This window comes from Schistocerca serialis, chromosome 7 (genome assembly GCF_023864345.2).
Source record: "Schistocerca serialis cubense isolate TAMUIC-IGC-003099 chromosome 7, iqSchSeri2.2, whole genome shotgun sequence".
Classification (NCBI taxonomy): Eukaryota; Metazoa; Arthropoda; class Insecta; order Orthoptera; family Acrididae; genus Schistocerca; species Schistocerca serialis.
The window spans coordinates 603533315-603558025 of NC_064644.1; the positions used below are offsets into that span (position 1 = coordinate 603533315).

The 24711-nt window shown below is 48.2% G+C and overlaps 37 non-coding genes across 37 annotated transcripts; all 37 read right to left on the bottom strand.

The window, feature by feature from the left end:
* Positions 1-207: 207 nt before the first annotated feature.
* Positions 208-279, bottom strand: Trnat-agu (transfer RNA threonine (anticodon AGU)). The gene has a single exon. It is a non-coding gene; the product is annotated as a tRNA-Thr (tRNA).
* Positions 280-600: 321 nt separating this feature from the next.
* Trnak-cuu (transfer RNA lysine (anticodon CUU)) lies at positions 601-673 on the bottom strand. Its single transcript has one exon. It is a non-coding gene; the product is annotated as a tRNA-Lys (tRNA).
* Positions 674-7159: 6486 nt separating this feature from the next.
* Trnat-agu (transfer RNA threonine (anticodon AGU)) lies at positions 7160-7231 on the bottom strand. Its single transcript has one exon. It is a non-coding gene; the product is annotated as a tRNA-Thr (tRNA).
* Positions 7232-7552: 321 nt separating this feature from the next.
* Trnak-cuu (transfer RNA lysine (anticodon CUU)) lies at positions 7553-7625 on the bottom strand. The gene has a single exon. It is a non-coding gene; the product is annotated as a tRNA-Lys (tRNA).
* A 439-nt stretch (positions 7626-8064) lies between these two features.
* Trnaq-uug (transfer RNA glutamine (anticodon UUG)) lies at positions 8065-8137 on the bottom strand. The gene has a single exon. It is a non-coding gene; the product is annotated as a tRNA-Gln (tRNA).
* Positions 8138-8679: 542 nt separating this feature from the next.
* On the bottom strand, positions 8680-8751 carry Trnat-agu (transfer RNA threonine (anticodon AGU)). The gene has a single exon. It is a non-coding gene; the product is annotated as a tRNA-Thr (tRNA).
* Positions 8752-9072: 321 nt separating this feature from the next.
* Positions 9073-9145, bottom strand: Trnak-cuu (transfer RNA lysine (anticodon CUU)). Its single transcript has one exon. It is a non-coding gene; the product is annotated as a tRNA-Lys (tRNA).
* A 439-nt stretch (positions 9146-9584) lies between these two features.
* Trnaq-uug (transfer RNA glutamine (anticodon UUG)) lies at positions 9585-9657 on the bottom strand. Its single transcript has one exon. It is a non-coding gene; the product is annotated as a tRNA-Gln (tRNA).
* A 545-nt stretch (positions 9658-10202) lies between these two features.
* On the bottom strand, positions 10203-10274 carry Trnat-agu (transfer RNA threonine (anticodon AGU)). The gene has a single exon. It is a non-coding gene; the product is annotated as a tRNA-Thr (tRNA).
* A 321-nt stretch (positions 10275-10595) lies between these two features.
* Trnak-cuu (transfer RNA lysine (anticodon CUU)) lies at positions 10596-10668 on the bottom strand. Its single transcript has one exon. It is a non-coding gene; the product is annotated as a tRNA-Lys (tRNA).
* A 436-nt stretch (positions 10669-11104) lies between these two features.
* On the bottom strand, positions 11105-11180 carry Trnaq-uug (transfer RNA glutamine (anticodon UUG)). Its single transcript has one exon. It is a non-coding gene; the product is annotated as a tRNA-Gln (tRNA).
* Positions 11181-11725: 545 nt separating this feature from the next.
* Positions 11726-11797, bottom strand: Trnat-agu (transfer RNA threonine (anticodon AGU)). Its single transcript has one exon. It is a non-coding gene; the product is annotated as a tRNA-Thr (tRNA).
* Positions 11798-12118: 321 nt separating this feature from the next.
* On the bottom strand, positions 12119-12191 carry Trnak-cuu (transfer RNA lysine (anticodon CUU)). The gene has a single exon. It is a non-coding gene; the product is annotated as a tRNA-Lys (tRNA).
* Positions 12192-12630: 439 nt separating this feature from the next.
* On the bottom strand, positions 12631-12703 carry Trnaq-uug (transfer RNA glutamine (anticodon UUG)). Its single transcript has one exon. It is a non-coding gene; the product is annotated as a tRNA-Gln (tRNA).
* Positions 12704-13245: 542 nt separating this feature from the next.
* Positions 13246-13317, bottom strand: Trnat-agu (transfer RNA threonine (anticodon AGU)). Its single transcript has one exon. It is a non-coding gene; the product is annotated as a tRNA-Thr (tRNA).
* Positions 13318-13638: 321 nt separating this feature from the next.
* Trnak-cuu (transfer RNA lysine (anticodon CUU)) lies at positions 13639-13711 on the bottom strand. Its single transcript has one exon. It is a non-coding gene; the product is annotated as a tRNA-Lys (tRNA).
* Positions 13712-14150: 439 nt separating this feature from the next.
* Positions 14151-14223, bottom strand: Trnaq-uug (transfer RNA glutamine (anticodon UUG)). The gene has a single exon. It is a non-coding gene; the product is annotated as a tRNA-Gln (tRNA).
* A 542-nt stretch (positions 14224-14765) lies between these two features.
* Positions 14766-14837, bottom strand: Trnat-agu (transfer RNA threonine (anticodon AGU)). Its single transcript has one exon. It is a non-coding gene; the product is annotated as a tRNA-Thr (tRNA).
* A 321-nt stretch (positions 14838-15158) lies between these two features.
* Trnak-cuu (transfer RNA lysine (anticodon CUU)) lies at positions 15159-15231 on the bottom strand. Its single transcript has one exon. It is a non-coding gene; the product is annotated as a tRNA-Lys (tRNA).
* A 436-nt stretch (positions 15232-15667) lies between these two features.
* Positions 15668-15743, bottom strand: Trnaq-uug (transfer RNA glutamine (anticodon UUG)). The gene has a single exon. It is a non-coding gene; the product is annotated as a tRNA-Gln (tRNA).
* Positions 15744-16288: 545 nt separating this feature from the next.
* On the bottom strand, positions 16289-16360 carry Trnat-agu (transfer RNA threonine (anticodon AGU)). The gene has a single exon. It is a non-coding gene; the product is annotated as a tRNA-Thr (tRNA).
* A 321-nt stretch (positions 16361-16681) lies between these two features.
* Positions 16682-16754, bottom strand: Trnak-cuu (transfer RNA lysine (anticodon CUU)). Its single transcript has one exon. It is a non-coding gene; the product is annotated as a tRNA-Lys (tRNA).
* A 439-nt stretch (positions 16755-17193) lies between these two features.
* Trnaq-uug (transfer RNA glutamine (anticodon UUG)) lies at positions 17194-17266 on the bottom strand. The gene has a single exon. It is a non-coding gene; the product is annotated as a tRNA-Gln (tRNA).
* A 542-nt stretch (positions 17267-17808) lies between these two features.
* Trnat-agu (transfer RNA threonine (anticodon AGU)) lies at positions 17809-17880 on the bottom strand. Its single transcript has one exon. It is a non-coding gene; the product is annotated as a tRNA-Thr (tRNA).
* Positions 17881-18201: 321 nt separating this feature from the next.
* Trnak-cuu (transfer RNA lysine (anticodon CUU)) lies at positions 18202-18274 on the bottom strand. The gene has a single exon. It is a non-coding gene; the product is annotated as a tRNA-Lys (tRNA).
* Positions 18275-18713: 439 nt separating this feature from the next.
* Positions 18714-18786, bottom strand: Trnaq-uug (transfer RNA glutamine (anticodon UUG)). The gene has a single exon. It is a non-coding gene; the product is annotated as a tRNA-Gln (tRNA).
* A 542-nt stretch (positions 18787-19328) lies between these two features.
* On the bottom strand, positions 19329-19400 carry Trnat-agu (transfer RNA threonine (anticodon AGU)). Its single transcript has one exon. It is a non-coding gene; the product is annotated as a tRNA-Thr (tRNA).
* A 321-nt stretch (positions 19401-19721) lies between these two features.
* On the bottom strand, positions 19722-19794 carry Trnak-cuu (transfer RNA lysine (anticodon CUU)). Its single transcript has one exon. It is a non-coding gene; the product is annotated as a tRNA-Lys (tRNA).
* A 439-nt stretch (positions 19795-20233) lies between these two features.
* Positions 20234-20306, bottom strand: Trnaq-uug (transfer RNA glutamine (anticodon UUG)). Its single transcript has one exon. It is a non-coding gene; the product is annotated as a tRNA-Gln (tRNA).
* Positions 20307-20848: 542 nt separating this feature from the next.
* On the bottom strand, positions 20849-20920 carry Trnat-agu (transfer RNA threonine (anticodon AGU)). Its single transcript has one exon. It is a non-coding gene; the product is annotated as a tRNA-Thr (tRNA).
* A 321-nt stretch (positions 20921-21241) lies between these two features.
* Trnak-cuu (transfer RNA lysine (anticodon CUU)) lies at positions 21242-21314 on the bottom strand. Its single transcript has one exon. It is a non-coding gene; the product is annotated as a tRNA-Lys (tRNA).
* A 439-nt stretch (positions 21315-21753) lies between these two features.
* Trnaq-uug (transfer RNA glutamine (anticodon UUG)) lies at positions 21754-21826 on the bottom strand. The gene has a single exon. It is a non-coding gene; the product is annotated as a tRNA-Gln (tRNA).
* Positions 21827-22368: 542 nt separating this feature from the next.
* On the bottom strand, positions 22369-22440 carry Trnat-agu (transfer RNA threonine (anticodon AGU)). The gene has a single exon. It is a non-coding gene; the product is annotated as a tRNA-Thr (tRNA).
* A 321-nt stretch (positions 22441-22761) lies between these two features.
* Trnak-cuu (transfer RNA lysine (anticodon CUU)) lies at positions 22762-22834 on the bottom strand. The gene has a single exon. It is a non-coding gene; the product is annotated as a tRNA-Lys (tRNA).
* Positions 22835-23273: 439 nt separating this feature from the next.
* Trnaq-uug (transfer RNA glutamine (anticodon UUG)) lies at positions 23274-23346 on the bottom strand. The gene has a single exon. It is a non-coding gene; the product is annotated as a tRNA-Gln (tRNA).
* A 542-nt stretch (positions 23347-23888) lies between these two features.
* Positions 23889-23960, bottom strand: Trnat-agu (transfer RNA threonine (anticodon AGU)). Its single transcript has one exon. It is a non-coding gene; the product is annotated as a tRNA-Thr (tRNA).
* A 321-nt stretch (positions 23961-24281) lies between these two features.
* On the bottom strand, positions 24282-24354 carry Trnak-cuu (transfer RNA lysine (anticodon CUU)). The gene has a single exon. It is a non-coding gene; the product is annotated as a tRNA-Lys (tRNA).
* Positions 24355-24711: the final 357 nt, after the last annotated feature.

Sequence of the window (24711 nt, forward strand, 5' to 3'; positions counted from 1 at the left end):
ATTACTTCACAAGAACTAAGTATTTCACGTCGGCATTCTCCAGAGACTGCCACAAGCAGCAGTTTCTGGTGCCTACTTTAATAGCACCATTCGCACTTTTCATTTGCGAGAGAATTTCTTAAATACCGCACCCATTCATAATTTTTTTTATTCTTGACCGCTTTTTTCGAAAGGGCTACGGTAGAAGGGGCTGTTACAAAATTCGTTTGCCTCCTGTGAGGATCGAACTCACGACCTCTGGTTTACTAGAACAGCGCTCTGCCACTGAGCTAAGGAGGCGCCGCCTAGTGCACTTTTCGGGTACTTTATTCTAATGGAGTAGTGAATCGGAGCCCTTCAGCTGGAAACGCACCGCATTAGCGACCATTATTTGTATTTAGTTAGCACAGCTGCTCCTTTCCTACACATCTCACACGATATCGATGTACACCTAAAATTCCAAAACAACACATTTATTTCATTTCAGAGTTACTTTCAGCTTCAAAAACCATTCCTCTGATATTCATACGAAGCTAGGCATCGTCATAACCTATTACGTTTATTGCGCAAGGCTCACGAGAGGGGCGCAGGTTGCATGCGCGTAGACACAAAATTTTGCGCCGCCCAGCGTGGGGCTCGAACCCACGACCCTGAGATTAAGAGTCTCATGCTCTACCGACTGAGCTAGCCGGGCTCCACACAACGTGTTACGAGCCATACAATACTTATGGGACCTGCGACCATCTATGGAAGGCCCTTTTCACTACAGCTTGTTTCCTGCTGCCACAAACGAGCTACAATCCTATTCAATGAAAAATTGTCTCCGAAAGGAATCAAATCTACTTGAAATGATACGTGGCTATCAGCACCGTTATTCAACACACATGCTCGACTGTGCGCAGACGCCTGTGGCGTAGATCTTGGGTCCTGAATCAGACGCAGTAGTTCCAACAAAAACTCTCCTGATCGGCACAGTGCCGAAAATTTCGCTACAGAACCCCCTTGTCTTGCTTGTGCTTCAGGTAGACGCCGGTTTGCAGCCAGGAAGCGGGCAGGAGCAACTTTCAACTAGTTTTGTAGTACTCAAACAACACAGTAAAACAGCATGCATCTTTTGCAGAACTGGAAAAAGTCGACCGTGACAGGATTCGAACCTGCAATCTTCGGATCCAAAGTCCGACGCCTTATCCATTTTTTTTTTTTTGTTTTTTTTTTTTTTTTTTTTTTTTTATTTTTACTCACGACCTCTGGTTTACTAAACCAGCGCTCTGCCACTTTTTTTTTTTTTTTTTTTTTTTTTTTTTTTTTTTTTTTTTGGGCCTCCCTTCTCCCCACATAGCCCATCCAATCGCTCACCTTTTCTGCCTTCGTCGGCTAGCTTCTACGCTTTAAATTTATTAGGTTTTTTTTTTTTTTTTTTTTTTTTTTTTTTTTTTTTTTAATGGTATAACATAAAGTAAATGAAAACAAAAGGGATGAGTGGCTTCGACTCATGAATGCCATCTCCGAGAAGAAATCCTCTGTATGTGCCGCCTCCATCGGCATTGTGGTTGTTCGTTATTTTTTTCAAATTACCTTTGGCAACCGTACTTTAGGGGCCCTCTTACGTCGGAAAAACTGTAAGGTCGGCTTCTCGGGTTGCAATGTGTTCACTCCGTTGCGAGTTCGTCCTGTTTCATCGTGTGGTCTCTTCTCTTTACTGTCCTGTCTTGTCTACTCTTAGCTTTACACCCGCCAATTCTGTGGGGGATCCATGATCGCTTTAATGAGAAAATTTGCGTATTCCTGTTTGTAATGTGGAAGTTTGCGAAGTCCATCGTGCTGTGTTTGTAAATATGTCGAAAAGTCTCCAATACTACGTTCTGAGTTTGTAATAATATAGTAGATTGCTTGTCCTTTCAGCCAGGTTACGGCATTTCGTTTCGTGGTAGGGTAGAGGTCATCGTCCGGTAGAAGTAGACTCTTAAGGGTGATGGCTTGAGGGGACGTGCGTTGTAGAAATGCCAAGAGGTTTCTAACCGCTTTCCAGATGTCTTGCGCCGTACCGCATACGAATGTGTGTTCATCAGTATCTTGCACGTTACAGGTTGCACAAAGGGAAGTATCAGCCAAATGTATCGAATGTAAGCGGGAAGTCGTGGGAAGTTTCCTATTGACCACGTAATACCACAATGCTCTCACTCCCGTTGGCAAATGTGGGTGATGAACACTTCTCCATACACGTGGCCAGACTGCCTCGGGGTACTTAACTTCAATACTGTTTCGAGCGTGCGTCGTGAGCAAATATTTGTACACTGCTCGCACTGTGACTATCTGTTCCTCAGGCATTCCCAGGCGGATGTAGCTATAGTCAAGCAAAAATTGCTTGATATGATGAAGGTCGTCTGGTATGTGATGAACATCCACAGGCGCGTCAAGATTAGCCGGCTTTATTTCGTTCAATAGAAAAGTGGTGATACTATTGGGCGAATTCTTCCATCTGCTCAATGTAGAACTGACGTACAGGGCCCGTGTCTTCGTATAGACGTCGGTGAGGTTGAGACCACCTGACGCCGACGGCAGAGTCAACGTAGAATACTTGACTTTGAAAATGTGGCCGCGGCTGACAAAGTGGCCGAAGGCAGCTAACAATCTGCTTGCCATCGGGAGGGGTAGCGGGAGTACGCGCGCCACATAGTTAACTTTAGAGACGAGATAAATGTTCACCAAGGCCACGCGTTGTATTTCGTCCAGCGACCTGAGGGTATGTTGACGTATGCTCGCGCGCACTGTATTTAGCAAATCTTTGTAATTGAGTGCAATCGTGCGTCGGATGTCACGAGTAAATTTTACTCCCAAGCACTTCATGACCGTGATCACCTTGATCTGTCCAGGAATAGGGGCCTTCAATCCGCGACCGATGTTCAGGACACCGGACTTCATTACATTCAACTGAGCCCCCGCCGCCTTCCTATACTGCTCTACTATGTCCATCGCCGTCCGTATCTCAGACGTGGTTCGCACAAGAAAGGCCACATCATCCGCGTAGGCGCGGCATACAAACTTGTGACCATACATCAGGACACCCTGGAGGTGTGAGGTCAGCGCTGTTAATAGCGGCTCGATGGCGATAGCAAACAGCGCCATCGACATAGGGCAGCCCTGTCTGACCGAACTTTCAATAGTTATCGGCCCCACTGATCGCCCGTTGAGCAAAATCGTGGACTGGGAGTGGCGCAGCAGTCGTGCGATGATGGTGAGGAAACGGTGGGGGAAGTTCATTGTCTGCATGGTTTTCAGTAAATACTCATGGTTCACATGGTCGAATGCTTTGTCAAAATCGAGAGCAACCAAGGCGCACGGAATGCGACAGGCGGCAGCTACCGCTATGACGTCGCGATAGTCACACAAGGTGTCGTGAATGTTGCGGCCTATACCGACACTCGTTTGTGGCGGGGCTGTAACCGTGTTCATCACCGGTTTGAGTCTCCTAGCTATAATCCTTGCAAAGATCTTATAATCACAGTTTAGAAGTGTGAGCGGGCGGTAGTGTTTTGCGGATTGCGCCAATGGTGACTTAGGAACCGGTATGATCAAGCCCTCACTGAATTGTCGCGGGATGTCTTTGTCGGGGTCCATTAATTCCTGGCATATGCACGTCAGTTTCGGTAACAACAGTCGTTTAAATGTGCGATAGAACTCCACCGGTAGGCCGTCTGGACCAGGTGACTTGTTCTCAGGGCCCGTCAGCAGTGCATCTTCTACTTCCTCTTCTGTAGGTTCAGCCAACAATTGAAGTGCTTCCGTCTGATTCACCTTGCGGGTTATACCCGACAGTAAAGCCTCCATCGCCTCGTGATCCACAGGGCCAGCGGCGTATAGCGTCGCATAATAGTGCTTCATCTCAGCTGATATCTCACGCTGCTGCAACAACAAACATCCGTCCTCCGTCCGTAGTTCAGTGACCAGTTTCCTGCGGCGACCTGTCCGCTCCTTAAGTACGTGATAGATGGAAGGTTGCTCGCCTGCGACACCGTCACGAAGTCGCGCCCTGACTTTGCACCCGATGAGCTTTTGACGCGTCAAAGCCGTAATCGTGGCTTTTATCCGTTGTATTTCCTGGTGATTGTCTATAATCGACGCGTCCGGGCGGTATAAGTCTCGAAGGACCTGGAAATAGAACTCGACCGTCCTGGTGTACCATTCCTTCCTGTCACGGGAGTATCTCATAAAGGCCTTCCTGATCGTCGGTTTTGCACAGTTTAGCCACCATTCCAACGCCGAGGCATATTGAGAAAACCTTCTCTCACAAGCCGCCCATGACGCAGCGAAGAGGTCATGGCATGCCTGTTCGTCCAAATGCGATACATTCAACTTCCAGTATCCTCTTCCACGGTACGTCCCTTGGCGTTGGAGGTTGAGTGTACAAATGTACGCCGCGTGGTCAGAGAAGACGGTCGGCCATATCTCCGTCTGCAAAAGTCTTCGACTTAAATCCAGCGTGACGTAAATACGATCGAGGCGGCTGGCGGAGTGAGTCGTGATATGCGTGAATCCTGGCCTATCGCCATTGACGTGTTCCCAGGTATCAATAAAATGAAAGTCCCGTATTATAGCCGCTAGATCCGGACAAGTGTTAAAATGTGGCGTCTGGTCTTTCGGAGATAGGACGCAGTTGTAGTCGCCACCGAATATAATGTGGTCGTAATGGCCTACAAGCAATGGTGCAATAGCATCGTTAAAAAACGCCGCCCGTTGCGGTCTATTACCAGTCCCTGAAGGGGCATAGACGTTGACAATACGAGTATCGTAAATGGTGAGTGCCATACCTCTCGCCGTTGGGAGGTACTCTACCTCAGTCGCTAGTATCCCTTCCTTTGTGAGGATGGCTGTTCCAAGTTCTTGCACAGTCCCGGGATGAGTGAAGGCTATATATCCACTAATCGTGGCGAGGTCTATGTTCTTCACCTCTTGTAGTAAGACCACGTCGAGTTCGGCCGCATATAACATATCACGGAAGGTCTGTAGCTTAAGATTGCTGCTGATACTGTTGATGTTGACAGTCCCTATCCTGTAAGCTTGTGCAGAAGTCATTCGCGGATGGAAGAAAGGAAGGCCTTTTCTGTGACTACACACACTATAGATTAGTGGTCGCTGGGGCGGGGGGGAAGCCCATCCGTATCATCCCCGACCCCGCGCATGACCGCTGTCCCCACACCAACCATAGGATCGTCATTCAAGTCCCCTCCTGGCGGAACGTTTTCCACATCATCGGCCCAGTTGCCGATCGCCCGGAGGCCAACCTCCGTCGTGTCGCCGTCAAGTGTCTGCATGGGTATGTCATGCGGGGTCACCTCCCGTGTCGCGTGCACTACCATCCGTTCGGTGGGAGGGGTAGGTGGCTCGGCCGTCGCAAGAATGTCCGCCGGAATGAGGACCTGGTGGATGCCATCGTCTTGTGCTACCGGTGTTCCTCCAAGTGTGCGGGCAACCCGCTGAGCCTTTTCTCGCACCTCCTTCGCCGTCTGGTCCGCGTTCGGGGGCGCAATCCGTTGTTTTTTGCGTCTGCGGGGTGAGTGCCGTGGTCGGCCCATCTCATTATCGGAAGATACGGTCTGGTCCGGCTCCTGCGGGCTCTCCGGATCCTGGAGCACGACGTTTTCAGCCGCAGCAACTGCGGCATGGCCCTCGTCATCGGGAGTTACCTGTTGCTCTGACTGGGCAGCGGATAAGTTTGTCGCCGTTATCTGGTTCGTGACTATGGGCGCAACGTTGGTCTCAGGTGGTGTCGGGCGAGGAGCCGCCTCCTCTACTAGTAAGTGGTCCGGTTCCGGTCCTCTGACTGCCGCAACGTAACTTACCGGCAACGACTGCATAGTCGCAGGTCTTTCGGATTCTCCCACTGGTAACTGCGCTATCCTCCGCTGCATGCAGTCCGAGCGAACATGGCCTTCCTTACCACAACCTGAGCACGTTCGGGGTTGCCCGTCATACATGACAATGGCTCTACATCCACTGACGTATATATATGAAGGGACGTGACGCCGAAGATCAATTTTGATCTGCCGCACCCCATTGAGAACAGGGTAGGTATTGAAAGTTGTCCACTTCTCCGCTGTATTACTTAAGACCGTGCCATATGTAGTAAGAACTTGATTGATCTGCCCTGCAGGCACCTCAAACGGAAGCTCAAAGATCCTAATGGTCCTGACGCCAAGTCCCGCCATTTCAACCGTCACATCCCCCACGTTACCGTCACAATGGGTGAACTTAAATCGACCTCCCGAAGAGGCTATTACTCGTGCACAGCAGTCTGTGTTCGACATCTTCACATAGACTGTTCGGCTAACTATCGACAAATGGATACCGATAACGTCGCCAAATTGTAACTTCACTACATCGCGCAAAAAGGCCTCTACTTCGTATGGCTTAGGTCGTGCATAATGGTCGTCGAAACTAAATTTCAGTGTATTTGTACGGAAATGAGACTCCATCGTTACCACGTGTACATGATTAAATTCCTCGAGAAACGGCTAGTCCCACCGTGTTGACTCACCACTCGCCGCGGAGCTGGCCGGAACAGCGAGGACGTAAACAGCGCACGTCCGCTCACCTCGCCAGCCGCGAGTAGACTGCCATTAGGCCACACGGTCACTGGCGCAATGTGCTTACCCACACACACCTCATTTTCGCCATTTGTGCGCTTGCCGGAATGAATTTCCCATCTTTGACGCAATTCTCCATCTCCAATTTCAGTACTAAAAATGCGACGCTACTTCTTGCTGTGTCCCATCGCAAGTTACATTCAAGCCCTTATGACGCTGATCAAACAAGAGGTTGCAAATCAGCTTCAATCGCTTACTGCCATCTCAGTCGGTTGCAGAAGGTACCTCACCATATGTCATACAATGGCGAGTTGCCGCTATTACCAAAGCGGCGGCGGCGCCGACGACGACGACGACGACAGCCGCGAGGGTCTCTACCAGGGGTAGAAATTACTTCACAAGAACTAAGTATTTCACGTCGGCATTCTCCAGAGACTGCCACAAGCAGCAGTTTCTGGTGCCTACTTTAATAGCACCTTTCGCACTTTTCATTTGCGAGAGAATTTCTTAAATACCGCACCCATTCATAATTTTTTTTATTCTTGACCGCTTTTTTCGAAAGGGCTACGGTAGAAGGGGCTGTTACAAAATTCGTTTGCCTCCTGTGAGGATCGAACTCACGACCTCTGGTTTACTAGAACAGCGCTCTGCCACTGAGCTAAGGAGGCGCCGCCTAGTGCACTTTTCGGGTACTTTATTCTAATGGAGTAGTGAATCGGAGCCCTTCAGCTGGAAACGCACCGCATTAGCGACCATTATTTGTATTTAGTTAGCACAGCTGCTCCTTTCCTACACATCTCACACGATATCGATGTACACCTAAAATTCCAAAACAACACATTTATTTCATTTCAGAGTTACTTTCAGCTTCAAAAACCATTCCTCTGATATTCATACGAAGCTAGGCATCGTCGTAACCCGTTACGTTTATTACGCAAGGCTCACGAGAGGGGCGCAGGTTGCATGCGCGTAGACACAAAATTTTGCGCCGCCCAGCGTGGGGCTCGAACCCACGACCCTGAGATTAAGAGTCTCATGCTCTACCGACTGAGCTAGCCGGGCTCCACACAATGCGTTATGAGCCATACAATACTTATGGGACCTGCGACCATCTATGGAAGGCCCTTTTCACTACAGCTTGTTTCCTGCTGCCACAAGCGAGCTACAATCCTATTCAATGAAAAATTGTCTCCGAAAGGAATCAAATCTACTTGAAATGATACGTGGCTATCAGCACCGTTATTCAACACACATGCTCGACTGTGCGCAGACGCCTGTGGCGTAGATCTTGGGTCCTGAATCAGACGCAGTAGTTCCAACAAAAACTCTCCTGATCGGCACAGTGCCGAAAATTTCGCTACAGAACCCCCTTGTCTTGCTTGTGCTTCAGGTAGACGCCGGTTTGCAGCCAGGAAGCGGGAAGGAGCAACTTTCTACTAGTTTTGTAGTACTCAAACAACACAGTAAAACAGCATGCATCTTTTGCAGAACTGGAAAAAGTCGACCGTGACAGGATTCGAACCTGCAATCTTCGGATCCAAAGTCCGACGCCTTATCCATTAGGCCACACGGTCACTGGCGCAATGTGCTTACCCACACACACCTCATTTTCGCCATTTGTGCGCTTGCCGGAATGAATTTCCCATCTTTGACGCAATTCTCCATCTCCAATTTCAGTACTAAAAATGCGACGCTACTTCTTGCTGTGTCCCATCGCAAGTTACATTCAAGCCCTTATGACGCTCATCAAACAAGAGGTTGCAAATCAGCTTCAATCGCTTACTGCCATCTCAGTCGGTTGCAGAAGGTACCTCACCATATGTCATACAATGGCGAGTTGCCGCTATTACCAAAGCGGCGGCGGCGCCGACGACGACGACAGCCGCGAGGGTCTCTACCAGGGGTAGAAATTACTTCACAAGAACTAAGTATTTCACGTCGGCATTCTCCAGAGACTGCCAAAAGCAGCAGTTTCTGGTGCCTACTTTAATAGCACCTTTCGCACTTTTCATTTGCGAGAGAATTTCTTAAATACCGCACCCATTCATAATGTTTTTTATTCTTGACCGCTTTTTTCGAAAGGCCTACGGTAGAAGGGGCTGTTACAAAATTCGTTTGCCTCCTGTGAGGATCGAACTCACGACCTCTGGTTTACTAGAACAGCGCTCTGCCACTGAGCTAAGGAGGCGCCGCCTAGTGCACTTTTCGGGTACTTTATTCTAATGGAGTAGTGAATCGGAGCCCTTCAGCTGGAAACGCACCGCATTAGCGACCATTATTTGTATTTAGTTAGCACAGCTGCTCCTTTCCTACACATCTCACACGATATCGATGTACACCTAAAATTCCAAAACAACACATTTATTTCATTTCAGAGTTACTTTCAGCTTCAAAAACCATTCCTCTGATATTCATACGAAGCTAGGCATCGTCGTAACCCGTTACGTTTATTACGCAAGGCTCACGAGAGGGGCGCAGGTTGCATGCGCGTAGACACAAAATTTTGCGCCGCCCAGCGTGGGGCTCGAACCCACGACCCTGAGATTAAGAGTCTCATGCTCTACCGACTGAGCTAGCCGGGCTCCACACAACGCGTTACGAGCCATACAATACTTATGGGACCTGCGACCATCTATGGAAGGCCCTTTTCACTACAGCTTGTTTCCTGCTGCCACAAACGAGCTACAATCCTATTCAATGAAAAATTGTCTCCGAAAGGAATCAAATCTACTTGAAATGATACGTGGCTATCAGCACCGTTATTCAACACACATGCTCGACTGTGCGCAGACGCCTGTGGCGTAGCTCTTGGGTCCTGAATCAGACGCAGTAGTTCCAACAAAAACTCTCCTGATCGGCACAGTGCCGAAAATTTCGCTACAGAACCCCCTTGTCTTGCTTGTGCTTCAGGTAGACGCCGGTTTGCAGCCAGGAAGCGGGCAGGAGCAACTTTCAACTAGTTTTGTAGTACTCAAACAACACAGTAAAACAGCATGCATCTTTTGCAGAACTGGAAAAAGTCGACCGTGACAGGATTCGAACCTGCAATCTTCGGATCCAAAGTCCGACGCCTTATCCATTAGGCCACACGGTCACTGGCGCAATGTGCTTACCCACACACACCTCATTTTCGCCATTTGTGCGCTTGCCGGAATGAATTTCCCATCTTTGACGCAATTCTCCATCTCCAATTTCAGTACTAAAAATGCGACGCTACTTCTTGCTGTGTCCCATCGCAAGTTACATTCAAGCCCTTATGACGCTGATCAAACAAGAGGTTGCAAATCAGCTTCAATCGCTTACTGCCATCTCAGTCGGTTGCAGAAGGTACCTCACCATATGTCATACAATGGCGAGTTGCCGCTATTACCAAAGCGGCGGCGGCGCCGACGACGACGACGACAGCCGCGAGGGTCTCTACCAGGGGTAGAAATTACTTCACAAGAACTAAGTATTTCACGTCGGCATTCTCCAGAGACTGCCACAAGCAGCAGTTTCTGGTGCCTACTTTAATAGCACCTTTCGCACTTTTCATTTGCGAGAGAATTTCTTAAATACCGCACCCATTCATAATGTTTTTTATTCTTGACCGCTTTTTTCGAAAGGCCTACGGTAGAAGGGGCTGTTACAAAATTCGTTTGCCTCCTGTGAGGATCGAACTCACGACCTCTGGTTTACTAGAACAGCGCTCTGCCACTGAGCTAAGGAGGCGCCGCCTAGTGCACTTTTCGGGTACTTTATTCTAATGGAGTAGTGAATCGGAGCCCTTCAGCTGGAAACGCACCGCATTAGCGACCATTATTTGTATTTAGTTAGCACAGCTGCTCCTTTCCTACACATCTCACACGATATCGATGTACACCTAAAATTCCAAAACAACACATTTATTTCATTTCAGAGTTACTTTCAGCTTCAAAAACCATTCCTCTGATATTCATACGAAGCTAGGCATCGTCGTAACCCGTTACGTTTATTACGCAAGGCTCACGAGAGGGGCGCAGGTTGCATGCGCGTAGACACAAAATTTTGCGCCGCCCAGCGTGGGGCTCGAACCCACGACCCTGAGATTAAGAGTCTCATGCTCTACCGACTGAGCTAGCCGGGCTCCACACAACGCGTTACGAGCCATACAATACTTATGGGACCTGCGACCATCTATGGAAGGCCCTTTTCACTACAGCTTGTTTCCTGCTGCCACAAACGAGCTACAATCCTATTCAATGAAAAAATGGCTCCGAAAGGAATCAAATCTACTTGAAATGATACGTGGCTATCAGCACCGTTATTCAACACACATGCTCGACTGTGCGCAGACGCCTGTGGCGTAGCTCTTGGGTCCTGAATCAGACGCAGTAGTTCCAACAAAAACTCTCCTGATCGGCACAGTGCCGAAAATTTCGCTACAGAACCCCCTTGTCTTGCTTGTGCTTCAGGTAGACGCCGGTTTGCAGCCAGGAAGCGGGCAGGAGCAACTTTCAACTAGTTTTGTAGTACTCAAACAACACAGTAAAACAGCATGCATCTTTTGCAGAACTGGAAAAAGTCCACCGTGACAGGATTCGAACCTGCAATCTTCGGATCCAAAGTCCGACGCCTTATCCATTAGGCCACACGGTCACTGGCGCAATGTGCTTACCCACACACACCTCATTTTCGCCATTTGTGCGCTTGCCGGAATGAATTTCCCATCTTTGACGCAATTCTCCATCTCCATTTTCAGTACTAAAAATGCGACGCTACTTCTTGCTGTGTCCCATCGCAAGTTACATTCAAGCCCTTATGACGCTGATCAAACAAGAGGTTGCAAATCAGCTTCAATCGCTTACTGCCATCTCAGTCGGTTGCAGAAGGTACCTCACCATATGTCATACAATGGCGAGTTGCCGCTATTACCAAAGCGGCGGCGGCGCCGACGACGACGACGACAGCCGCGAGGGTCTCTACCAGGGGTAGAAATTACTTCACAAGAACTAAGTATTTCACGTCGGCATTCTCCAGAGACTGCCACAAGCAGCAGTTTCTGGTGCCTACTTTAATAGCACCTTTCGCACTTTTCATTTGCGAGAGAATTTCTTAAATACCGCACCCATTCATAATTTTTTTTATTCTTGACCGCTTTTTTCGAAAGGCCTACGGTAGAAGGGGCTGTTACAAAATTCGTTTGCCTCCTGTGAGGATCGAACTCACGACCTCTGGTTTACTAGAACAGCGCTCTGCCACTGAGCTAAGGAGGCGCCGCCTAGTGCACTTTTCGGGTACTTTATTCTAATGGAGTAGTGAATCGGAGCCCTTCAGCTGGAAACGCACCGCATTAGCGACCATTATTTGTATTTAGTTAGCACAGCTGCTCCTTTCCTACACATCTCACACGATATCGATGTACACCTAAAATTCCAAAACAACACATTTATTTCATTTCAGAGTTACTTTCAGCTTCAAAAACCATTCCTCTGATATTCATACGAAGCTAGGCATCGTCATAACCTATTACGTTTATTGCGCAAGGCTCACGAGAGGGGCGCAGGTTGCATGCGCGTAGACACAAAATTTTGCGCCGCCCAGCGTGGGGCTCGAACCCACGACCCTGAGATTAAGAGTCTCATGCTCTACCGACTGAGCTAGCCGGGCTCCACACAACGCGTTACGAGCCATACAATACTTATGGGACCTGCGACCATCTATGGAAGGCCCTTTTCACTACAGCTTGTTTCCTGCTGCCACAAACGAGCTACAATCCTATTCAATGAAAAATTGTCTCCGAAAGGAATCAAATCTACTTGAAATGATACGTGGCTATCAGCACCGTTATTCAACACACATGCTCGACTGTGCGCAGACGCCTGTGGCGTAGCTCTTGGGTCCTGAATCAGACGCAGTAGTTCCAACAAAAACTCTCCTGATCGGCACAGTGCCGAAAATTTCGCTACAGAACCCCCTTGTCTTGCTTGTGCTTCAGGTAGACGCCGGTTTGCAGCCAGGAAGCGGGCAGGAGCAACTTTCAACTAGTTTTGTAGTACTCAAACAACACAGTAAAACAGCATGCATCTTTTGCAGAACTGGAAAAAGTCGACCGTGACAGGATTCGAACCTGCAATCTTCGGATCCAAAGTCCGACGCCTTATCCATTAGGCCACACGGTCACTGGCGCAATGTGCTTACCCACACACACCTCATTTTCGCCATTTGTGCGCTTGCCGGAATGAATTTCCCATCTTTGACGCAATTCTCCATCTCCAATTTCAGTACTAAAAATGCGACGCTACTTCTTGCTGTGTCCCATCGCAAGTTACATTCAAGCCCTTATGACGCTCATCAAACAAGAGGTTGCAAATCAGCTTCAATCGCTTACTGCCATCTCAGTCGGTTGCAGAAGGTACCTCACCATATGTCATACAATGGCGAGTTGCCGCTATTACCAAAGCGGCGGCGGCGCCGACGACGACGACAGCCGCGAGGGTCTCTACCAGGGGTAGAAATTACTTCACAAGAACTAAGTATTTCACGTCGGCATTCTCCAGAGACTGCCACAAGCAGCAGTTTCTGGTGCCTACTTTAATAGCACCTTTCGCACTTTTCATTTGCGAGAGAAATTCTTAAATACCGCACCCATTCATAATTTTTTATATTCTTGACCGCTTTTTTCGAAAGGGCTACGGTAGAAAGGGCTGTTACAAAATTCGTTTGCCTCCTGTGAGGATCGAACTCACGACCTCTGGTTTACTAGACCAGCGCTCTGCCACTGAGCTAAGGAGGCGCCGCCTAGTGCACTTTTCGGGTACTTTATTCTAATGGAGTAGTGAATCGGAGCCCTTCAGCTGGAAACGCACCGCATTAGCGACCATTATTTGTATTTAGTTAGCACAGCTGCTCCTTTCCTACACATCTCACACGATATCGATGTACACCTAAAATTCCAAAACAACACATTTATTTCATTTCAGAGTTACTTTCAGCTTCAAAAACCATTCCTCTGATATTCATACGAAGCTAGGCATCGTCATAACCTATTACGTTTATTGCGCCAGGCTCACGAGAGGGGCGCAGGTTGCATGCGCGTAGACACAAAATTTTGCGCCGCCCAGCGTGGGGCTCGAACCCACGACCCTGAGATTAAGAGTCTCATGCTCTACCGACTGAGCTAGCCGGTCTCCACACAACGCATTACGAGCCATAAAATACTTATGGGACCTGCGACCATCTATGGAAGGCCCTTTTCACTACAGCTTGTTTCCTGCTGCCACAAACGAGCTACAATCCTATTCAATGAAAAATTGTCTCCGAAAGGAATCAAATCTACTTGAAATGATACGTGGCTATCAGCACCGTTATTCAACACACATGCTCGACTGTGCGCAGACGCCTGTGGCGTAGATCTTGGGTCCTGAATCAGACGCAGTAGTTCCAACAAAAACTCTCCTGATCGGCACAGTGCCGAAAATTTCGCTACAGAACCCCCTTGTCTTGCTTGTGCTTCAGGTAGACGCCGGTTTGCAGCCAGGAAGCGGGCAGGAACAACTTTCAACTAGTTTTGTAGTACTCAAACAACACAGTAAAACAGCATGCATCTTTTGCAGAACTGGAAAAAGTCGACCGTGACAGGATTCGAACCTGCAATCTTCGGATCCAAAGTCCGACGCCTTATCCATTAGGCCACACGGTCACTGGCGCAATGTGCTTACCCACACACACCTCATTTTCGCCATTTGTGCGCTTGCCGGAATGAATTTCCCATCTTTGACGCAATTCTCCATCTCCAATTTCAGTACTAAAAATGCGACGCTACTTCTTGCTGTGTCCCATCGCAAGTTACATTCAAGCCCTTATGACGCTGATCAAACAAGAGGTTGCAAATCAGCTTCAATCGCTTACTGCCATCTCAGTCGGTTGCAGAAGGTACCTCACCAAATGTCATACAATGGCGAGTTGCCGCTATTACCAAAGCGGCGGCGGCGCCGACGACGACGACAGCCGCGAGGGTCTCTACCAGGGGTAGAAATTACTTCACAAGAACTAAGTATTTCACGTCGGCATTCTCCAGAGACTGCCACAAGCAGCAGTTTCTGGTGCCTACTTTAATAGCACCTTTCGCACTTTTCATTTGCGAGAGAATTTCTTAAATACCGCACCCATTCATAATTTTTTTTATTCTTGACCGCTTTTTTCGAAAGGGCTACGGTAGAAGGGGCTGTTACAAAATTCGTTTGCCTCCTGTGAGGATCGAACTCACGACCTCTGGTTTACTAGAACAGCGCTCTGCCACTGAGCTAAGGAGGCGCCGCCTCGTGCACTTTTCGGGTACTTTATTCTAATGGAGTAGTGAATCGGAGCCCTTCAGCTGGAAACGCACCGCATTAGCGACCATTATTTGTATTTAGTTAGCACAGCTGCTCCTTTCCTACACATCTCACACGATATCGATGTACACCTAAAATTCCAAAACAACACATTTATTTCATTTCAGAGTTACTTTCAGCTTCAAAAACCATTCCTCTGATATTCATACGAAGCTAGGCATCGTCATAACCTATTACGTTTATTGCGCAAGGCTCACGAGAGGGGCGCAGGTTGCATGCGCGTAGACACAAAATTTTGCGCCGCCCAGCGTGGGGCTCGAACCCACGACCCTGAGATTAAGAGTCTCATGCTCTACCGACTGAGCTAGCCGGGCTCCACACAACGCGTTACGAGCCATACAATACTTATGGGACCTGCGACCATCTATGGAAGGCCCTTTTCACTACAGCTTGTTTCCTGCTGCCACAAACGAGCTACAATCCTATTCAATGAAAAATTGTCTCCGAAAGGAATCAAATCTACTTGAAATGATACGTGGCTATCAGCACCGTTATTCAACACACATGCTCGACTGTGCGCAGACGCCTGTGGCGTAGCTCTTGGGTCCTGAATCAGACGCAGTAGTTCCAACAAAAACTCTCCTGATCGGCACAGTGCCGAAAATTTCGCTACAGAACCCCCTTGTCTTGCTTGTGCTTCAGGTAGACGCCGGTTTGCAGCCAGGAAGCGGGCAGGAGCAACTTTCAACTAGTTTTGTAGTACTCAAACAACACAGTAAAACAGCATGCATCTTTTGCAGAACTGGAAAAAGTCCACTGTGACAGGATTCGAACCTGCAATCTTCGGATCCAAAGTCCGACGCCTTATCCATTAGGCCACACGGTCACTGGCGCAATGTGCTTACCCACACACACCTCATTTTCGCCATTTGTGCGCTTGCCGGAATGAATTTCCCATCTTTGACGCAATTCTCCATCTCCAATTTCAGTACTAAAAATGCGACGCTACTTCTTGCTGTGTCCCATCGCAAGTTACATTCAAGCCCTTATGACGCTGATCAAACAAGAGGTTGCAAATCAGCTTCAATCGCTTACTGCCATCTCAGTCGGTTGCAGAAGGTACCTCACCATATGTCATACAATGGCGAGTTGCCGCTATTACCAAAGCGGCGGCGGCGCCGACGACGACGACGACAGCCGCGAGGGTCTCTACCAGGGGTAGAAATTACTTCACAAGAACTAAGTATTTCACGTCGGCATTCTCCAGAGACTGCCACAAGCAGCAGTTTCTGGTGCCTACTTTAATAGCACCTTTCGCACTTTTCATTTGCGAGAGAATTTCTTAAATACCGCACCCATTCATAATTTTTTTTATTCTTGACCGCTTTTTTCGAAAGGCCTACGGTAGAAGGGGCTGTTACAAAATTCGTTTGCCTCCTGTGAGGATCGAACTCACGACCTCTGGTTTACTAGAACAGCGCTCTGCCACTGAGCTAAGGAGGCGCCGCCTAGTGCACTTTTCGGGTACTTTATTCTAATGGAGTAGTGAATCGGAGCCCTTCAGCTGGAAACGCACCGCATTAGCGACCATTATTTGTATTTAGTTAGCACAGCTGCTCCTTTCCTACACATCTCACACGATATCGATGTACACCTAAAATTCCAAAACAACACATTTATTTCATTTCAGAGTTACTTTCAGCTTCAAAAACCATTCCTCTGATATTCATACGAAGCTAGGCATCGTCGTAACCCGTTACGTTTATTACGCAAGGCTCACGAGAGGGGCGCAGGTTGCATGCGCGTAGACACAAAATTTTGCGCCGCCCAGCGTGGGGCTCGAACCCACGACCCTGAGATTAAGAGTCTCATGCTCTACCGACTGAGCTAGCCGGGCTCCACACAACGCGTTACGAGCCATACAATACTTATGGGACCTGCGACCATCTATGGAAGGCCCTTTTCACTACAGCTTGTTTCCTGCTGCCACAAACGAGCTACAATCCTATTCAATGAAAAATTGTCTCCGAAAGGAATCAAATCTACTTGAAATGATACGTGGCTATCAGCACCGTTATTCAACACACATGCTCGACTGTGCGCAGACGCCTGTGGCGTAGCTCTTGGGTCCTGAATCAGACGCAGTAGTTCCAACAAAAACTCTCCTGATCGGCACAGTGCCGAAAATTTCGCTACAGAACCCCCTTGTCTTGCTTGTGCTTCAGGTAGACGCCGGTTTGCAGCCAGGAAGCGGGCAGGAGCAACTTTCAACTAGTTTTGTAGTACTCAAACAACACAGTAAAACAGCATGCATCTTTTGCAGAACTGGAAAAAGTCGACCGTGACAGGATTCGAACCTGCAATCTTCGGATCCAAAGTCCGACGCCTTATCCATTAGGCCACACGGTCACTGGCGCAATGTGCTTACCCACACACACCTCATTTTCGCCATTTGGGCGCTTGCCGGAATGAATTTCCCATCTTTGACGCAATTCTCCATCTCCAATTTCAGTACTAAAAATGCGACGCTACTTCTTGCTGTGTCCCATCGCAAGTTACATTCAAGCCCTTATGACGCTCATCAAACAAGAGGTTGCAAATCAGCTTCAATCGCTTACTGCCATCTCAGTCGGTTGCAGAAGGTACCTCACCATATGTCATACAATGGCGAGTTGCCGCTATTACCAAAGCGGCGGCGGCGCCGACGACGACGACAGCCGCGAGGGTCTCTACCAGGGGTAGAAATTACTTCACAAGAACTAAGTATTTCACGTCGGCATTCTCCAGAGACTGCCACAAGCAGCAGTTTCTGGTGCCTACTTTAATAGCACCTTTCGCACTTTTCATTTGCGAGAGAATTTCTTAAATACCGCACCCATTCATAATTTTTTTTATTCTTGACCGCTTTTTTCGAAAGGGCTACGGTAGAAGGGGCTGTTACAAAATTCGTTTGCCTCCTGTGAGGATCGAACTCACGACCTCTGGTTTACTAGAACAGCGCTCTGCCACTGAGCTAAGGAGGCGCCGCCTCGTGCACTTTTCGGGTACTTTATTCTAATGGAGTAGTGAATCGGAGCCCTTCAGCTGGAAACGCACCGCATTAGCGACCATTATTTGTATTTAGTTAGCACAGCTGCTCCTTTCCTACACATCTCACACGATATCGATGTACACCTAAAATTCCAAAACAACACATTTATTTCATTTCAGAGTTACTTTCAGCTTCAAAAACCATTCCTCTGATATTCATACGAAGCTAGGCATCGTCATAACCTATTACGTTTATTGCGCAAGGCTCACGAGAGGGGCGCAGGTTGCATGCGCGTAGACACAAAATTTTGCGCCGCCCAGCGTGGGGCTCGAACCCACGACCCTGAGATTAAGAGTCTCATGCTCTACCGACTGAGCTAGCCGGGCTCCACACAACGCGTTACGAGCCATACAATACTTATGGGACCTGCGACCATCTATGGAAGGCCCTTTTCACTACAGCTTGTTTCCTGCTGCCACAAACGAGCTACAATCCTATTCAATGAAAAATTGTCTCCGAAAGGAATCAAATCTACTTGAAATGATACGTGGCTATCAGCACCGTTATTCAACACACATGCTCGACTGTGCGCAGACGCCTGTGGCGTAGCTCTTGGGTCCTGAATCAGACGCAGTAGTTCCAACAAAAACTCTCCTGATCGGCACAGTGCCGAAAATTTCGCTACAGAACCCCCTTGTCTTGCTTGTGCTTCAGGTAGACGCCGGTTTGCAGCCAGGAAGCGGGCAGGAGCAACTTTCAACTAGTTTTGTAGTACTCAAACAACACAGTAAAACAGCATGCATCTTTTGCAGAACTGGAAAAAGTCGACCGTGACAGGATTCGAACCTGCAATCTTCGGATCCAAAGTCCGACGCCTTATCCATTAGGCCACACGGTCACTGGCGCAATGTGCTTACCCACACACACCTCATTTTCGCCATTTGGGCGCTTGCCGGAATGAATTTCCCATCTTTGACGCAATTCTCCATCTCCAATTTCAGTACTAAAAATGCGACGCTACTTCTTGCTGTGTCCCATCGCAAGTTACATTCAAGCCCTTATGACGCTCATCAAACAAGAGGTTGCAAATCAGCTTCAATCGCTTACTGCCATCTCAGTCGGTTGCAGAAGGTACCTCACCATATGTCATACAATGGCGAGTTGCCGCTATTACCAAAGCGGCGGCGGCGCCGACGACGACGACAGCCGCGAGGGTCTCTACCAGGGGTAGAAATTACTTCACAAGAACTAAGTATTTCACGTCGGCATTCTCCAGAGACTGCCACAAGCAGCAGTTTCTGGTGCCTACTTTAATAGCACCTTTCGCACTTTTCATTTGCGAGAGAAATTCTTAAATACCGCACCCATTCATAATTTTTTTTATTCTTGACCGCTTTTTTCGAAAGGCCTACGGTAGAAAGGGCTGTTACAAAATTCGTTTGCCTCCTGTGAGGATCGAACTCACGACTTCTGGTTTACTAGACCAGCGCTCTGCCACTGAGCTAAGGAGGCGCCGCCTAGTGCACTTTTCGGGTACTTTATTCTAATGGAGTAGTGAATCGGAGCCCTTCAGCTGGAAACGCACCGCATTAGCGACCATTATTTGTATTTAGTTAGCACAGCTGCTCCTTTCCTACACATCTCACACGATATCGATGTACACCTAAAATTTCAAAACAACACATTTATTTCATTTCAGAGTTACTTTCAGCTTCAAAAACCATTCCTCTGATATTCATACGAAGCTAGGCATCGTCATAACCCGTTACGTTTATTACGCAAGGCTCACGAGAGGGGCGCAGGTTGCATGCGCGTAGACACAAAATTTTGCGCCGCCCAGCGTGGGGCTCGAACCCACGACCCTGAGATTAAGAGTCTCATGCTCTACCGACTGAGCTAGCCGGGCTCCACACAACGCGTTACGAGCCATACAATACTTATGGGACCTGCGACCATCTATGGAAGGCCCTTTTCACTACAGCTTGTTTCCTGCTGCCACAAACGAGCTACAATCCTATTCAATGAAAAATTGTCTCCGAAAGGAATCAAATCTACTTGAAATGATACGTGGCTATCAGCACCGTTATTCAACACACATGCTCGACTGTGCGCAGACGCCTGTGGCGTAGCTCTTGGGTCCTGAATCAGACGCAGTAGTTCCAACAAAAACTCTCCTGATCGGCACAGTGCCGAAAATTTCGCTACAGAACCCCCTTGTCTTGCTTGTGCTTCAGGTAGACGCCGGTTTGCAGCCAGGAAGCGGGCAGGAACAACTTTCAACTAGTTTTGTAGTACTCAAACAACACAGTAAAACAGCATGCATCTTTTGCAGAACTGGAAAAAGTCGACCGTGACAGGATTCGAACCTGCAATCTTCGGATCCAAAGTCCGACGCCTTATCCATTAGGCCACACGGTCACTGGCGCAATGTGCTTACCCACACACACCTCATTTTCGCCATTTGTGCGCTTGCCGGAATGAATTTCCCATCTTTGACGCAATTCTCCATCTCCAATTTCAGTACTAAAAATGCGACGCTACTTCTTGCTGTGTCCCATCGCAAGTTACATTCAAGCCCTTATGACGCTCATCAAACAAGAGGTTGCAAATCAGCTTCAATCGCTTACTGCCATCTCAGACGGTTGCAGAAGGTACCTCACCATATGTCATACAATGGCGAGTTGCCGCTATTACCAAAGCGGCGGCGGCGCCGACGACGACGACAGCCGCGAGGGTCTCTACCAGGGGTAGAAATTACTTCACAAGAACTAAGTATTTCACGTCGGCATTCTCCAGAGACTGCCACAAGCAGCAGTTTCTGGTGCCTACTTTAATAGCACCTTTCGCACTTTTCATTTGCGAGAGAAATTCTTAAATACCGCACCCATTCATAATTTTTTTTATTCTTGACCGCTTTTTTCGAAAGGCCTACGGTAGAAAGGGCTGTTACAAAATTCGTTTGCCTCCTGTGAGGATCGAACTCACGACTTCTGGTTTACTAGACCAGCGCTCTGCCACTGAGCTAAGGAGGCGCCGCCTAGTGCACTTTTCGGGTACTTTATTCTAATGGAGTAGTGAATCGGAGCCCTTCAGCTGGAAACGCACCGCATTAGCGACCATTATTTGTATTTAGTTAGCACAGCTGCTCCTTTCCTACACATCTCACACGATATCGATGTACACCTAAAATTTCAAAACAACACATTTATTTCATTTCAGAGTTACTTTCAGCTTCAAAAACCATTCCTCTGATATTCATACGAAGCTAGGCATCGTCATAACCCGTTACGTTTATTACGCAAGGCTCACGAGAGGGGCGCAGGTTGCATGCGCGTAGACACAAAATTTTGCGCCGCCCAGCGTGGGGCTCGAACCCACGACCCTGAGATTAAGAGTCTCATGCTCTACCGACTGAGCTAGCCGGGCTCCACACAACGCGTTACGAGCCATACAATACTTATGGGACCTGCGACCATCTATGGAAGGCCCTTTTCACTACAGCTTGTTTCCTGCTGCCACAAACGAGCTACAATCCTATTCAATGAAAAATTGTCTCCGAAAGGAATCAAATCTACTTGAAATGATACGTGGCTATCAGCACCGTTATTCAACACACATGCTCGACTGTGCGCAGACGCCTGTGGCGTAGCTCTTGGGTCCTGAATCAGACGCAGTAGTTCCAACAAAAACTCTCCTGATCGGCACAGTGCCGAAAATTTCGCTACAGAACCCCCTTGTCTTGCTTGTGCTTCAGGTAGACGCCGGTTTGCAGCCAGGAAGCGGGCAGGAGCAACTTTCAACTAGTTTTGTAGTACTCAAACAACACAGTAAAACAGCATGCATCTTTTGCAGAACTGGAAAAAGTCGACCGTGACAGGATTCGAACCTGCAATCTTCGGATCCAAAGTCCGACGCCTTATCCATTAGGCCACACGGTCACTGGCGCAATGTGCTTACCCACACACACCTCATTTTCGCCATTTGTGCGCTTGCCGGAATGAATTTCCCATCTTTGACGCAATTCTCCATCTCCAATTTCAGTACTAAAAATGCGACGCTACTTCTTGCTGTGTCCCATCGCAAGTTACATTCAAGCCCTTATGACGCTGATCAAACAAGAGGTTGCAAATCAGCTTCAATCGCTTACTGCCATCTCAGTCGGTTGCAGAAGGTACCTCACCAAATGTCATACAATGGCGAGTTGCCGCTATTACCAAAGCGGCGGCGGCGCCGACGACGACGACAGCCGCGAGGGTCTCTACCAGGGGTAGAAATTACTTCACAAGAACTAAGTATTTCACGTCGGCATTCTCCAGAGACTGCCACAAGCAGCAGTTTCTGGTGCCTACTTTAATAGCACCTTTCGCACTTTTCATTTGCGAGAGAATTTCTTAAATACCGCACCCATTCATAATTTTTTTTATTCTTGACCGCTTTTTTCGAAAGGCCTACGGTAGAAGGGGCTGTTACAAAATTCGTTTGCCTCCTGTGAGGATCGAACTCACGACCTCTGGTTTACTAGAACAGCGCTCTGCCACTGAGCTAAGGAGGCGCCGCCTAGTGCACTTTTCGGGTACTTTATTCTAATGGAGTAGTGAATCGGAGCCCTTCAGCTGGAAACGCACCGCATTAGCGACCATTATTTGTATTTAGTTAGCACAGCTGCTCCTTTCCTACACATCTCACACGATATCGATGTACACCTAAAATTCCAAAACAACACATTTATTTCATTTCAGAGTTACTTTCAGCTTCAAAAACCATTCCTCTGATATTCATACGAAGCTAGGCATCGTCATAACCTATTACGTTTATTGCGCAAGGCTCACGAGAGGGGCGCAGGTTGCATGCGCGTAGACACAAAATTTTGCGCCGCCCAGCGTGGGGCTCGAACCCACGACCCTGAGATTAAGAGTCTCATGCTCTACCGACTGAGCTAGCCGGGCTCCACACAACGCGTTACGAGCCATACAATACTTATGGGACCTGCGACCATCTATGGAAGGCCCTTTTCACTACAGCTTGTTTCCTGCTGCCACAAACGAGCTACAATCCTATTCAATGAAAAATTGTCTCCGAAAGGAATCAAATCTACTTGAAATGATACGTGGCTATCAGCACCGTTATTCAACACACATGCTCGACTGTGCGCAGACGCCTGTGGCGTAGCTCTTGGGTCCTGAATCAGACGCAGTAGTTCCAACAAAAACTCTCCTGGTCGGCACAGTGCCGAAAATTTCGCTACAGAACCCCCTTGTCTTGCTTGTGCTTCAGGTAGACGCCGGTTTGCAGCCAGGAAGCGGGCAGGAGCAACTTTCAACTAGTTTTGTAGTACTCAAACAACACAGTAAAACAGCATGCATCTTTTGCAGAACTGGAAAAAGTCGACCGTGACAGGATTCGAACCTGCAATCTTCGGATCCAAAGTCCGACGCCTTATCCATTAGGCCACACGGTCACTGGCGCAATGTGCTTACCCACACACACCTCATTTTCGCCATTTGGGCGCTTGCCGGAATGAATTTCCCATCTTTGACGCAATTCTCCATCTCCAATTTCAGTACTAAAAATGCGACGCTACTTCTTGCTGTGTCCCATCGCAAGTTACATTCAAGCCCTTATGACGCTCATCAAACAAGAGGTTGCAAATCAGCTTCAATCGCTTACTGCCATCTCAGTCGGTTGCAGAAGGTACCTCACCATATGTCATACAATGGCGAGTTGCCGCTATTACCAAAGCGGCGGCGGCGCCGACGACGACGACAGCCGCGAGGGTCTCTACCAGGGGTAGAAATTACTTCACAAGAACTAAGTATTTCACGTCGGCATTCTCCAGAGACTGCCAAAAGCAGCAGTTTCTGGTGCCTACTTTAATAGCACCTTTCGCACTTTTCATTTGCGAGAGAATTTCTTAAATACCGCACCCATTCATAATTTTTTTTATTCTTGACCGCTTTTTTCGAAAGGCCTACGGTAGAAGGGGCTGTTACAAAATTCGTTTGCCTCCTGTGAGGATCGAACTCACGACCTCTGGTTTACTAGAACAGCGCTCTGCCACTGAGCTAAGGAGGCGCCGCCTAGTGCACTTTTCGGGTACTTTATTCTAATGGAGTAGTGAATCGGAGCCCTTCAGCTGGAAACGCACCGCATTAGCGACCATTATTTGTATTTAGTTAGCACAGCTGCTCCTTTCCTACACATCTCACACGATATCGATGTACACCTAAAATTCCAAAACAACACATTTATTTCATTTCAGAGTTACTTTCAGCTTCAAAAACCATTTCTCTGATATTCATACGAAGCTAGGCATCGTCGTAACCCGTTACGTTTATTACGCAAGGCTCACGAGAGGGGCGCAGGTTGCATGCGCGTAGACACAAAATTTTGCGCCGCCCAGCGTGGGGCTCGAACCCACGACCCTGAGATTAAGAGTCTCATGCTCTACCGACTGAGCTAGCCGGGCTCCACACAACGCGTTACGAGCCATACAATACTTATGGGACCTGCGACCATCTATGGAAGGCCCTTTTCACTACAGCTTGTTTCCTGCTGCCACAAACGAGCTACAATCCTATTCAATGAAAAATTGTCTCCGAAAGGAATCAAATCTACTTGAAATGATACGTGGCTATCAGCACCGTTATTCAACACACATGCTCGACTGTGCGCAGACGCCTGTGGCGTAGCTCTTGGGTCCTGAATCAGACGCAGTAGTTCCAACAAAAACTCTCCTGATCGGCACAGTGCCGAAAATTTCGCTACAGAACCCCCTTGTCTTGCTTGTGCTTCAGGTAGACGCCGGTTTGCAGCCAGGAAGCGG